This window comes from Salvelinus namaycush, unplaced genomic scaffold, assembly GCF_016432855.1.
Source record: "Salvelinus namaycush isolate Seneca unplaced genomic scaffold, SaNama_1.0 Scaffold511, whole genome shotgun sequence".
Taxonomy (NCBI): Eukaryota; Metazoa; Chordata; class Actinopteri; order Salmoniformes; family Salmonidae; genus Salvelinus; species Salvelinus namaycush.
The window spans coordinates 17,451-32,609 of NW_024061211.1; positions in this window are offsets into that span (position 1 = coordinate 17,451).

The window sequence follows — 15,159 nt, forward strand, 5'->3', positions numbered from 1 at the left end:
TGTTTGTCTTTCATTTGCTGTACACCATGTATTTTTCATAAATGTTTTATGATGAGTATTTAGGTATTTCACGTTGGTCTCTGTAGTTATTCTAGCTGCTTTGGTGAGATTTGTGATGGTGGCTGCAATGTAAAACTATGATTTATACCTGAAATATGCACATTTGTCGAACAAAACATATGCTATACAATAAATCTGTTATAAGACTGTCATCTGATGAAGTTGTTTCTTGGTTAGTGACTATTTATATCTTTATTTGGTCGAATTTGTGATAGCTACCTATGCGGTAAAAAAATGGTGAAAATATGCGGTTGAGTCTTTTGCTATCGTGGTTAGCTAATAGAAATACATATTGTGTTTTCGCTGTAAAACATTTTAAAAATCGGAAATGATGGCTGGATTCACAAGATGTGTATCTTTCATCTGGTGTCTTGGACTTGTGATTTCATGATATTTAGATGCTAGTATTTACTTGTGGCGCTATGCGCTATGCTAGGCTATGCTAGTCAGCTTTTTTACTGATGTGGGTGCTCCCGGATCCGGGATGGTGACTCGTGAGAAGTTAAACACATAGTCCCTTTAGGCATCAACACACATCCTACACTACACATGTACTGGAGTACACAGACACACATCCTACACTACACATGTACTGGAGTACACAGACACACATCCTACACTACACATGTACTGGAGTACACAGACACACATCCTACACTACACATGTACTGGAGTACACAGACACACATCCTACACTACACATGTACTGGAGTACACAGACACACATCCTACACTACACATGTACTGGAGTACACAGACACACATCCTACACTACACATGTACTGGAGTACAGACACACATCCTACACTACACATGTACTGGAGTACACAGACACACATCCTACACTACACATGTACTGGAGTACACAGACACACATCCTATACTACACATGTACTGGAGTACACAGACACATATCCTACACTACACATGTACTGTAGTACACAGACACACATCCTACACTACACATGTACTGGAGTACACAGACACACATCCTACACTACAGATGTACTGGAGTGGACACACATCCTACACATGTACTGGAGTACACAGACACACATCCTACACTACACATGTACTGGTACTAGTAAGATCATGTTTTAATACCACCAGAGTTCTGAACACGCACACACACACACACATATATACATACACACACACACAAAGACACACACACAGACACATAGGGACTTTGCAATGAGGGTTTCAGCATGACAGTTAGTTCAAGAGGGGAGTCACACAAGACTGACAGCCTGTAATTTTATTAAAAGCATTCAGTTGATTACATGCCAGTTTAGAGAGCAACATCATGACAATAATCTACTTCATAATCAATAATCAATATCATAACATTTATAATCAATAACATCATTATCTCTATACCACCAACAACATCATGAAGTAAACAACAACAAACCAAAACGACTTGAGGAAAAGATGACCATAATAATACCTGGATGAATATTGGAAACACTTCAAGATAAAGAATCTAACAGACACTAAATAAGATAAAGATTCTAAGAGACACTAAATAAGATAAAGAATCTAAGAGACACTAAATAAGATAAAGAATCTAAGAGACACTAAATAAGATAAAGAATCTAAGAGACACTAAATAAGATAAAGAATTCAAGAGACACTAAATAACATAAAGAATCTAAGAGACACTAAATAAGATAAAGAATCTAAGAGAACACTAAATAACATAAAGAATCTAAGAGACACTAAATAAGATAAAGAATCTAAGAGACACTAAATAAGATAAAGATTCTAAGAGACACTAAATAAAATAAAGATTCTAAGAGACACTAAATAAGATAAAGATTCTAAGAGACACTAAATAAGATAAAGAATCTAAGAGACACTAAATAAGATAAAGAATCTAAGAGACACTAAAGAAGATAAAGAATCTAAGAGACACTAAAGAAGATAAAGAATCTAAGAGACACTAAATAAAATAAAGATTCTAAGAGACACTAAATAAGATAAAGATTCTAAGAGACACTAAATAAGATAAAGAATCTAAGAGACACTAAATAAGATAAAGAATCTAAGAGACACTAAATAAGATAAAGAATCTAAGAGACACTAAATAAGATAAAGAATCTAAGAGACACTAAATAAGATAAAGATTCTAAGAGAACTCTAAAGACAAAAGCAAAAAGCAATAAATATATTCTGGAACACAAAACGGATTAAAAAAAAATCAAAACCCCAAGTTACCAAAACCCCATGTTACCCAAAACCCATGTTACCAAAACCCCATGTTACCCAAAACCCCATGTTACCCAAACACCATGTTACCAAAACACCATGTTATCAAAACACCATGTTACCCAAAACCCATGTTACCCAAAACCCCATGTTACCAAAACACCCTGTTCCCAAAACCCCATGTTACCCAAAACCCCATGTTACCAAAACCCCATGTTACCAAAAACCCCATGTTACCAAAACCCCATGTTACCCAAAACCCCATGTTACCCAAAACCCCATGTTACCCAAAACCCCATGTTACCAAAACCCCATGTTACTCAAAACCCCATGTTACTCAAAACCCCATGTTACCCAGAACCCCATGTTACCCAGAACCCCATGTTACCCAGAACCCCATGTTACCCAAAACCCCATGTTACCAAAACCCCATGTTACCAAAACCCCATGTTACCCAAAACCCATGTTACCAAAACCCCATGTTACCAAAACCCCATTTTACCCAAAACCCCATGTTACCAAAACCCCATGTTACTCAAAACCCCATGTTACCAAAAACCTCATGTTACCCAAAACCTCATGTTACCCAAAACCCCATGTTACCCAAAACCCATGTTACCCAAAACCCCATGTTACCAATACCCCATGTTACCCAAACCCCATGTTACCCAAACCCCATGTTACCCAGAACCCCATGTTACCCTGGTGGTAAAAACCAAACTAAAAGGAATAATGGTGGTTGCAGTCACTCCTTTTAGATTTCTTCCAAGGTTCTAGAAAGATAAACTAATTCTGAACTTGTTATTAAAATTAGAACCACTTCAGGTTTGTCACCACATTTTAAACACCAGTCCACTGCTGACCATCGATTTAAAACACAAAACTGACCTAAGATCAGCATGTAGGGTCAGCTTCATTCTACTCCTACTCCGTCCCCTGGGCTGCTCTCTCCTCTCCCGGTCCAGCTTCAGATCTGGAGCTCAGAGAGACCATCTCCATGGCGTTGACATAAAGATCCGTGCTGCTCACACTGTTCTCTCCTCTACCTCCTGGTGGTCTCGGGAGACACTGCACAAAGAGACAGTCTGGTTGACCACAAAAACACACATGACCAACTCTCAGTGGTGTAAAGGACTTAAGTAAAACTACTTGAAAGTACTATTAAAGTAGTTTTTTGGGGTGTCTGTACTTTACGTTGCTATTTATATTTTTGACAACTTTTACTTTTACTTCACTACATTCCGGAAGAAAATATTTTACTCCAAACATTTTCCCTGACAACCAAAAGTACTCTTATCTGGTGGACTTACTAAACACATGCTTCGTTTGTTAATGATGTCTGAGTGTTGGAGTGTTGGAGAGTGTCCCTGGTTATCTGTTAATGATGTCTGAGTGTTGGAGTGTGTCCCTGGTTATCTGTTAATGATGTCTGAGTGTTGGAGTGTGTCCCTGGTTATCTGTTAATGATGTCTGAGTGTTGGAGTGTTGGAGTGTGTCCCTGGTTATCTGTTAATGATGTCTGAGTGTTGGAGTGTTGGAGTGTGTCCCTGGTTATCTGTTAATGATGTCTGAGTGTTGGAGTGTGTCCCTGGTTATCTGTTAATGATGTCTGAGTGTTTGAGTGTGTCCCTGGTTATCTGTTAATGATGTCAGAGTGTTGGAGTGTGTCCCTGGTTGTCTGTAAATACATAAATAAATAAAATGATGCCGTCTGGTTTGGATATATTAATAAGGACTTAGAAATGATTACTTTCACTTTTGATACTTAAGTATTATTTAACCAAATACTTTTAGACTTTTACTCAAGTAGTCTTTTACTGGGTGTCTCACTTTCACTTGAGTCATTTTCTATTAAGGTATCTTTACTTTTACTCAAGATGTGAACTTTTTTCACCACTACCAGACTACTAATCAATACAGACCATCTCTCTACCAGACTACTAATCAATACAGACCAACTCTCTACCAGACTACTAATCAATACAGACCAACTCTCTACCAGACTACTAATCAATACAGACCATCTCTCTACCAGACTACTAATCAATACAGACCATCTCTCTACCAGACTACTAATCAATACAGACCAACTCTCTACCAGACTACTAATCAATACAGACCAACTCTCTACCAGACTACTAATCAATACAGACCATCTCTCTACCAGACTACTAATCAATACAGACCATCTCTCTACCAGACTACTAATCAATACAGACCATCTCTCTACCAGACTACTAATCAATACAGACCATCTCTCTACCAGACTACTAATCAATACAGACCATCTCTCTACCAGACTACTAATCAATACAGACCATCTCTCTACCAGACTACTAATCAATACAGACCAACTCTCTACCAGACTACTAATCAATACAGACCAACTCTCTACCAGACTACTAATCAATACAGACCAACTCTCTACCAGACTACTAATCAATACAGACCATCTCTCTACCAGACTACTAATCAATACAGACCATCTCTCTACCAGACTACTAATCAATACAGACCAACTCTCTACCAGACTACTAATCAATACAGACCAACTCTCTACCAGACTACTAATCAATACAGACCATCTCTCTACCAGACTACTAATCAATACAGACCATCTCTCTACCAGACTACTAATCAATACAGACCATCTCTCTACCAGACTACTAATCAATACAGACCATCTCTCTATCAGACTACTAATCAATACAGACCATCTCTCTACCAGACTACTAATCAATACAGACCATCTCTCTACCAGACTACTAATCAATACAGACCAACTCTCTACCAGACTACTAATCAATACAGACCATCTCTCTACCAGACTACTAATCAATACAGACCATCTCTCTACCAGACTACTAATCAATACAGACCAACTCTCTACCAGACTACTAATCAATACAGACCAACTCTCTACCAGACTACTAATCAATACAGATCAACTCTCTACCAGACTACTAATCAATACAGACCAACTCTCTACCAGACTACTAATCAATACAGACCAACTCTCTACCTGACTACTAATTAATACAGACCATCTCTCTACCAGACTACTAATCAATACAGACCAACTCTCTACCAGACTACTAATCAATACAGACCAACTCTCTACCAGACTACTAATCAATACAGACCAACTCTCTACCAGACTACTAATCAATACAGCCCATCTCTCTACCAGACTACTAATCAATACAGACCAACTCTCTACCAGACTACTAATCAATACAGACCAACTCTCTACCAGACTACTAATCAATACAGACCATCTCTCTACCAGACTACTAATCAATACAGACCAACTCTCTACCAGACTACTAATCAATACATACCAACTCTCTACCAGACTACTAATCAATACAGACCAACTCTCTACCAGACTACTAATCAATACAGACCATCTCTCTACCAGACTACTAATCAATACAGACCATCTCTCTACCAGACTACTAATCAATACAGACCAACTCTCTACCAGACTACTAATCAATACAGACCATCTCTCTACCAGACTACTAATCAATACAGACCATCTCTCTACCAGACTACTAATCAATACAGACCATCTCTCTACCAGACTACTAATCAATACAGACCATCTCTCTACCAGACTACTAATCAATACAGACCAACTCTCTACCAGACTACTAATCAATACAGACCATCTCTCTACCAGACTACTAATCAATACAGACCATCTCTCTACCAGACTACTAATCAATACAGACCATCTCTCTACCAGACTACTAATCAATACAGACCAACTCTCTACCAGACTACTAATCAATACAGACCAACTCTCTACCAGACTACTAATCAATACAGACCAACTCTCTACCAGACTACTAATCAATACAGACCATCTCTCTACCAGACTACTAATCAATACAGACCATCTCTCTACCAGACTACTAATCAATACAGACCATCTCTCTACCAGACTACTAATCAATACAGACCAACTCTCTACCAGAGTACTAATCAATACAGACCATCTCTCTACCAGACTACTAGTCAATACAGACCATCTCTCTACCAGACTACTAATCAATACAGACCATCTCTCTACCAGACTACTAATCAATACAGACCATCTCTCTACCAGACTACTAATCAATACAGACCAACTCTCTACCAGAGTACTAATCAATACAGACCATCTCTCTACCAGACTACTAATCAATACAGACCATCTCTCTACCAGACTACTAATCAATACAGACCATCTCTCTACCAGACTACTAATCAATACAGACCAACTCTCTACCAGACTACTAATCAATACAGACCAACTCTCTACCAGACTACTAATCAATACAGACCATCTCTCTACCAGACTACTAATCAATACAGTCAGACTTTAGGCACGTCGGAGCAGAGATGGAAAATTCAAGGAACTTTCAATAAAATCAATGGTTTTCCAAAATTCTTAGTTGGAGGATTCTGGATTTCCTGTGAATTCCCTCCACATCTAACTGGGATTTAGGGAAAACCCGGAATTGTCCAACTCTACGTCTGAGAAAATGTCTTTACCTTAGTACAGTACAGGTATAATATGGCGGTGAATATGGTGGTGATGGCTGTCAGTAGGAGCAGCAGCACTACAACGTGTCTGATGATGAAGGCTGGCAGAGGAGAGGCTGCAAACAGAAACACCTTTGATGAGGGGACTGATCATCATCACATAGATCTGTGGGAAATCTGTCAATGACAAAGTTATAAGTCTGGTTCATGTTCAGTTACCTGTGATGGTGAGGGAGAGGAGCTCACTCTCAGAGGAGAAGTTATGAGAGAAAACATAATTGTCATAAACACAGCTGTAGTTCCCTTGGTGGGAGTCATCTGCAGCAGGGAAGAGGAAGGCAGCAGAGTGATTGACAGCTGGCTGGGTCTGGGTTCTGTTGGAGCCGGTGAACGTGAGGAGGAAGGAGCCTCCTGGGTACTGTGGCTGAGTGGAGCAGGTGATGGTGAAGCTGTAGCCCCTGAACATCTCAGGCCCCTGGTGGCCCCTGAAGACCCCTCCCATTGAGTCAGTCAGGAAGATATCAGGCTGGACCAGGAGATCTGTAACAATAAAAGAGAAGAAGAAAAACCTCTTCAACTAGTTTCCTATAGATATGACAATAACATCAGCATGTAACAGTGCTAGCCACCCTCCCTCACAAGGCAACATGAGTAGTGGGCCTACAGTCACTGAGACAACATATGTTGATATCAGGCTTAAGCAGGACATCTCGAACAAGAGGAGAGAAAAAGAAAACGTAGCTCCTCAACTACTTTCCTCATTTAGATATGACAATAACATGACATGTGACAGTGGTAGTGAGTAGAGACTTTCACTGAGAACACTCACATACAAGAGCATTCTGGGATATTTAAGTTGTATTTGATTCCTTCTTGACTGAGTGATCTATTGTGCAAAGCAGACTTCCAAGCTATACAGTCATCGTGAGAGGCTGGCAGAGGAGAGGCTGCAAACAGAAACACCTTTGATGAGGGGACTGATCATCATCACATAGATCTGTGGGAAATCTGTCAATGACAAAGTTATAAGTCTGGTTCATGTTCAGTTACCTGTGATGGTGAGGGAGAGGAGCTCACTCTCAGAGGAGAAGTTATGAGAGAAAACATAATTGTCATAAACACAGCTGTAGTTCCCTTGGTGGGAGTCATCTGCAGCAGGGAAGAGGAAGGCAGCAGAGTGATTGACAGCTGGCTGGGTCTGGGTTCTGTTGGAGCCGGTGAACGTGAGGAGGAAGGAGCCTCCTGGGTACTGTGGCTGAGTGGAGCAGGTGATGGTGAAGCTGTAGCCCCTGAACACCTCGGGCCCCTGGTGGCCCCTGGAGACCCCTCCCATTGAGTCAGTCAGGGAGATATCAGGCTGAACCAGGTGATCTGTAACAAATCAAATCAAAGTGTATTTGTCACGCGCACCGAATACAACAGGTGTAGACCAGACAGTGAAATGCTTACTTACAGGCCCTGACCAACAGTGCAATTTTTAAGTAAAAAATAGATATTATGTGAACAATAGATTAGTAAGGGGGAAAAACAACAGTAAAAAGACAGTGAATAATAACAGTAGAGAGGCAAAATACAGTAGAGAGGCTATATACAGTAGAGGCTATATACAGTAGAGGCTATATACAGTAGAGAGGCTATATACAGTAGAGAGACTATATACAGTAGAGAGGCTATATACAGTTGAGAGGCTATATACAGTAGAGGCTATATACAGTAGAGAGGTTATATACAGTAGAGAGGCTATACACAGTAGAGAGGCTATATACAGTAGAGAGGCTATATACAGTAGTGAGACAAAATACAGTAGAGAGACTATATACAGTAGAGAGGCTATATACAGTAGAGAGGCTATATACAGTAGAGGCTATATACAGTAGAGGCTTTATACAGTAGAGAGGCTATATACAGTAGAGAGGCTATATACAGTAGAGGCTATATACAGTAGAGGATATATACTGTAGAGAGGCTATATACAGTAGAGGCTATATACAGTAGAGAGGCTATATACAGTAGAGAGACTATATACAGTAGAGAGGCTATATACAGTAGAGAGGTTATATACAGTAGAGGCTATATACAGTAGAGGCTATATACAGTAGAGAGGCTATATACAGTAGAGGCTATATACAGTAGAGAGGCTATATACAGTAGAGAGACTATATACAGTAGAGAGGCTATATACAGTAGAGAGGCTATATACAGTAGAGGCTATATACAGTAGAGGCTATATACAGTAGAGGCTTTATACAGTAGAGAGACTATATACAGTAGAGAGGCTATATACAGTAGAGAGGCTATATACAGTAGAGGCTATATACAGTAGAGAGGCTATATACAGTAGAGAGGCTATATACAGTAGAGGCTATATACAGTAGAGGCTATATACAGTAGAGGCTTTATACAGTAGAGAGGCTATATACAGTAGAGAGGCTATATACAGTAGAGGCTATATACAGTAGAGGCTATATACAGTAGAGGCTATATACAGTAGAGGCTTTATACAGTAGAGAGGCTATATACAGTAGAGAGGCTATATACAGTAGAGGCTATATACAGTAGAGAGGCTATACACAGTAGAGAGGCTATACACAGTAGAGAGGCTATATACAGTAGAGAGGCTATATACAGTAGAGGCTACATACAGTAGAGAGGCTATACACAGTAGAGAGGCTATACACAGTAGAGAGGCTATATACAGTAGAGAGGCTATATACAGTAGTGAGACAAAATACAGTAGAGAGACTATATACAGTAGAGAGACTATATACAGTAGAGAGGCTATATACAGTAGAGAGGCTATATACAGTAGAGAGGCTATATACAGTAGAGAGGCTATATACAGTAGTGAGGCTATACACAGTAGGGAGGCTATAACAGTAGCGTGGCTATATACAGCAGAGAGGCTATATACAGTAGTGAGACTATACACAGTAGAGAGACGATAGACAGTAGAGAGGATATATACAGTAGAGAGGCTATATACAGTAGAGAGGCTATATACAGTAGAGAGGCTATATACAGTAGAGAGGCTATATACAGTAGAGAGGCTATATACAGAAGAGAGGCTATATACAGTAGAGAGGCTATATACAGTAGAGAGGCTATACACAGTAGAGAGGCTATACACAGTAGTGAGGCTATATACAGTAGAGAGGCTATATACAGTAGAGAGGCTATATACAGTAGAGAGGCTATACACAGTAGTGAGGCTATATACAGTAGAGAGGCTATACACAGTAGTGAGGTTATATACAGCAGCGAGGCAATATACAGTAGAGAGGATATATACAGTAGAGAGGCTATATACAGTAGAGAGGCTATATACAGTAGAGAAGCTATATACAGTAGAGAGGCTATATACAGTAGAGAGGCTATATACAGTAGTGAGGCTATATACAGTAGAGAGGCTATATACAGTAGGGAGGCTATAACAGTAGCGTGGCTATATACAGCAGAGAGGCTATATACAGTAGTGAGACTATACACAGTAGAGAGACGATAGACAGTAGAGAGGATATATACAGTAGAGAGGCTATATACAGTAGAGAGGCTATATACAGTAGAGAGGCTATATACAGTAGAGAGGCTATATACAGTAGAGAGGCTATATACAGTAGAGAGGCTATATACAGTAGAGAGGCTATACACAGTAGAGAGGCTATACACAGTAGTGAGGCTATATACAGTAGAGAGGCTATACACAGTAGTGAGGTTATATACAGCAGCGAGGCAATATACAGTAGAGAGGCTATATACAGTAGAGAGGCTATATACAGTAGAGAGGCTATATACAGTAGAGAGGCTATATACAGTAGAGAGACTATATACAGTAGAGAGGCTATATACAGTAGAGAGGTTATATACAGTAGAGGCTATATACAGTAGAGGCTATATACAGTAGAGAGGCTATATACAGTAGAGGCTATATACAGTAGAGAGGCTATATACAGTAGAGAGACTATATACAGTAGAGAGGCTATATACAGTAGAGAGGCTATATACAGTAGAGAGGCTATATACAGTAGAGGCTATATACAGTAGAGGCTATATACAGTAGAGAGGCTATATACAGTAGAGAGGCTATATACAGTAGAGAGGCTATATACAGTAGAGGCTATATACAGTAGAGAGGCTATATACAGTAGAGAGGCTATATACAGTAGAGGCTATATACAGTAGAGGCTATATACAGTAGAGGCTATATACAGTAGAGGCTTTATACAGTAGAGAGGCTATATACAGTAGAGAGGCTATATACAGTAGAGGCTATATACAGTAGAGGCTATATACAGTAGAGGCTATATACAGTAGAGGCTTTATACAGTAGAGAGGCTATATACAGTAGAGAGGCTATATACAGTAGAGGCTATATACAGTAGAGGCTATATACAGTAGAGAGGCTATATACAGTAGAGAGACTATATACAGTAGAGAGGCTATATACAGTAGAGAGGCTATATACAGTAGAGAGGCTATATACAGTAGAGAGGTTATATACAGTAGAGAGGCTATACACAGTAGAGAGGCTATATACAGTAGAGAGGCTATATACAGTAGTGAGACAAAATACAGTAGAGAGACTATATACAGTAGAGAGGCTATATACAGTAGAGAGGCTATATACAGTAGAGAGGCTATATACAGTAGAGAGGCTATATACAGTAGTGAGGCTATACACAGTAGGGAGGCTATAACAGTAGCGTGGCTATATACAGCAGAGAGGCTATATACAGTAGTGAGACTATACACAGTAGAGAGACGATAGACAGTAGAGAGGATATATACAGTAGAGAGGCTATATACAGTAGAGAGGCTATATACAGTAGAGAGGCTATATACAGTAGAGAGGCTATATACAGAAGAGAGGCTATATACAGTAGAGAGGCTATATACAGTAGAGAGGATATATACAGTAGAGAGGCTATACACAGTAGTGAGGCTATATACAGTAGAGAGGCTATATACAGTAGAGAGGCTATATACAGTAGAGAGGCTATACACAGTAGTGAGGCTATATACAGTAGAGAGGCTATACACAGTAGTGAGGTTATATACAGCAGCGAGGCAATATACAGTAGAGAGGCTATATACAGTAGAGAGGCTATATACAGTAGAGAGGCTATATACAGTAGAGAAGCTATATACAGTAGAGAGGCTATATACAGTAGAGAGGCTATATACAGTAGTGAGGCTATATACAGTAGAGAGGCTATATACAGTAGGGAGGCTATAACAGTAGCGTGGCTATATACAGCAGAGAGGCTATATACAGTAGTGAGACTATACACAGTAGAGAGACGATAGACAGTAGAGAGGATATATACAGTAGAGAGGCTATATACAGTAGAGAGGCTATATACAGTAGAGAGGCTATATACAGTAGAGAGGCTATACACAGTAGTGAGGCTATATACAGTAGAGAGGCTATATACAGTAGAGAGGCTATATACAGTAGAGAGGCTATACACAGTAGTGAGGTTATATACAGCAGCGAGGCAATATACAGTAGAGAGGCTATATACAGTAGAGAGGCTATATACAGTAGAGAGGCTATATACAGTAGAGAAGCTATATACAGTAGAGAGGCTATATACAGTAGTGAGGCTATATACAGTAGAGAGGCTATATACAGTAAGGAGGCTATAACAGTAGCGTGGCTATATACAGCAGAGAGGCTATATACAGTAGTGAGACTATACACAGTAGAGAGACGATAGACAGTAGAGAGGTTATATACAGTAGAGAGGCTATATACAGTAGTGAGGCTATATACAGTAGAGAGGCTATATACAGTAGCGAGGCTATATACAGTAGTGAGGCTATATACAGTGGCGAGGCTATATACAGTAGAGAGGCTATATACAGTGGCGAGGCTATATACAGTAGTGAGGCTATATACAGTAGTGAGGCTATATACAGTAGTGAGGCTATATACAGTAGTGAGGCTATATACAGTAGTGAGGCTATATACAGTAGAGAGGCTATATACAGTAGAGAGGCTATATACAGTAGTGAGGCTATATAGAGTAGTGAGGCTATATACAGTAGAGAGGCTATATACAGTAGTGAGGCTATATACAGTAGAGAGGCTATATACAGTAGAGAGGCTATATACAGTAGAGGCTATATACAGTAGAGAGGCTATATACAGTAGAGAGGCTATATAGAGTAGTGAGGCTATATACAGCAGTGAGGCTAGACAGTAGAGAGGTTTTATACAGTAGGGAGGCTATAACAGTAGCGAGGCTATATACAGTAGAGAGGCTATATACAGTAGGGAGGCTATAACAGTAGCGAGGCTATATACAGTAGAGAGGCTATATACAGTAGTGAGGCTATATACAGTAGAGAGGCTATATACAGTAGGGAGGCTATAACAGTAGCGAGGCAATATACAGCAGAGAGGCTATATACAGAAGTGAGCCTATTCACAGTAGAGAGACGATAGACAGTAGAGAGGTTATATACAGTAGTGAGGCTATATACAGTAGAGAGGCTATATACAGTAGTGAGGCTATATACAGTAGCGAGGCTATATACAGTAGAGAGGCTATATACAGTAGTGAGGCTTTATACAGTAGCGAGGCTATATACAGTAGAGAGGCTATATACAGTAGAGAGACGATAGACAGTAGAGAGGTTATATACAGTAGAGAGGCTATATACAGTAGTGAGGCTATATACAGTAGAGAGGCTATATACAGTAGCGAGGCTATATACAGTAGTGAGGCTATATACAGTGGCGAGGCTATATACAGTAGAGAGGCTATATACAGTGGCGAGGCTATATACAGTAGTGAGGCTATATACAGTAGTGAGGCTATATACAGTAGAGAGGCTATATACAGTAGTGAGGCTATATACAGTAGTGAGGCTATATACAGTAGAGAGGCTATATACAGTAGAGAGGCTATATACAGTAGAGAGGCTATATACAGTAGTGAGGCTATATAGAGTAGTGAGACTATATACAGTAGAGAGGCTATATACAGTAGAGAGGCTATATACAGTAGAGAGGCTATATACAGTAGAGAGGCTATATACAGTAGAGGCTATATACAGTAGAGAGGCTATATACAGTAGAGAGGCTATATAGAGTAGTGAGGCTATATACAGCAGTGAGGCTAGACAGTAGAGAGGTTTTATACAGTAGGGAGGCTATAACAGTAGCGAGGCTATATACAGTAGAGAGGCTATATACAGTAGGGAGGCTATATACAGTAGCGAGGCTATATACAGTAGAGAGGCTATATACAGTAGTGAGGCTATATACAGTAGAGAGGCTATATACAGTAGGGAGGCTATAACAGTAGCGAGGCAATATACAGCAGAGAGGCTATATACAGAAGTGAGCCTATTCACAGTAGAGAGACGATAGACAGTAGAGAGGTTATATACAGTAGTGAGGCTATATACAGTAGTGAGGCTATATACAGTAGCGAGGCTATATACAGTAGAGAGGCTATATACAGTAGTGAGGCTTTATACAGTAGCGAGGCTATATACAGTAGAGAGGCTATATACAGTAGAGAGGATATATACAGTAGCGAGGCTATATACAGTTGAGAGGCTATATACAGTAGTGAGGCTATATACAGTAGCGAGGCTATATACAGGCACTGGTTAGTCGGGCTAATTGAGGTTGTATGTGAAAGAATGTATAGTTAAGGTGACTATGCACATATGATAAACAGAAAGTACCAGCAGCGTAAAAGTCCGGGTAGCCATTTGATGACCTGTTCAGGAGTCTTACGGATTGGGGGTAAAAACTGTTGATAAGCCTTTTGGTCCTAGACTTGGCACTCCGGTAACGCTTGCCGTGCGGTGGTAGAGAGAACAGTCTATGACTGGGGTGGCTGGTTCTTTGACAATTGTTTAGGGCCTTCCTCTGACACCGTGCAGCTTAGCCCCAGTGATGTACTGGGCCGTACTGGCACTACCCTCTGTAGGGCCATGCGGTCGGAACCTGAGCAGTTACCATACCAGGCAGTGATGCAACCAGTCAGGATGCTCTCGATGTTGCAGCTGTAGAACCTTTTGAGGATCCGAGGACCCATGCCAAATACTTTTAGTTTCCTGAGTGGGAATAGGTTTTGTCGTGCCCTCTTTACGACTGTCTTGTCGTGTTTGGACCATTCTAGTTTGTTGGTGATGTGGACACCAAGGAACTTGAAGCTCTCAACCAGCTCCACTACAGCCCCGTCGATGAGAATGGGGGCGTGCTCGGTCCTCCTTTTCCTTTAGTCCACAATCATCTCCTTCGTCTTGGTTACGTTGAGGGACAGGTTGTTATTCTGACACCACCCGGCCAGGTCTCTGACGTCCTCCCCATAGGCTTGTCGTTGTCGGGGATCA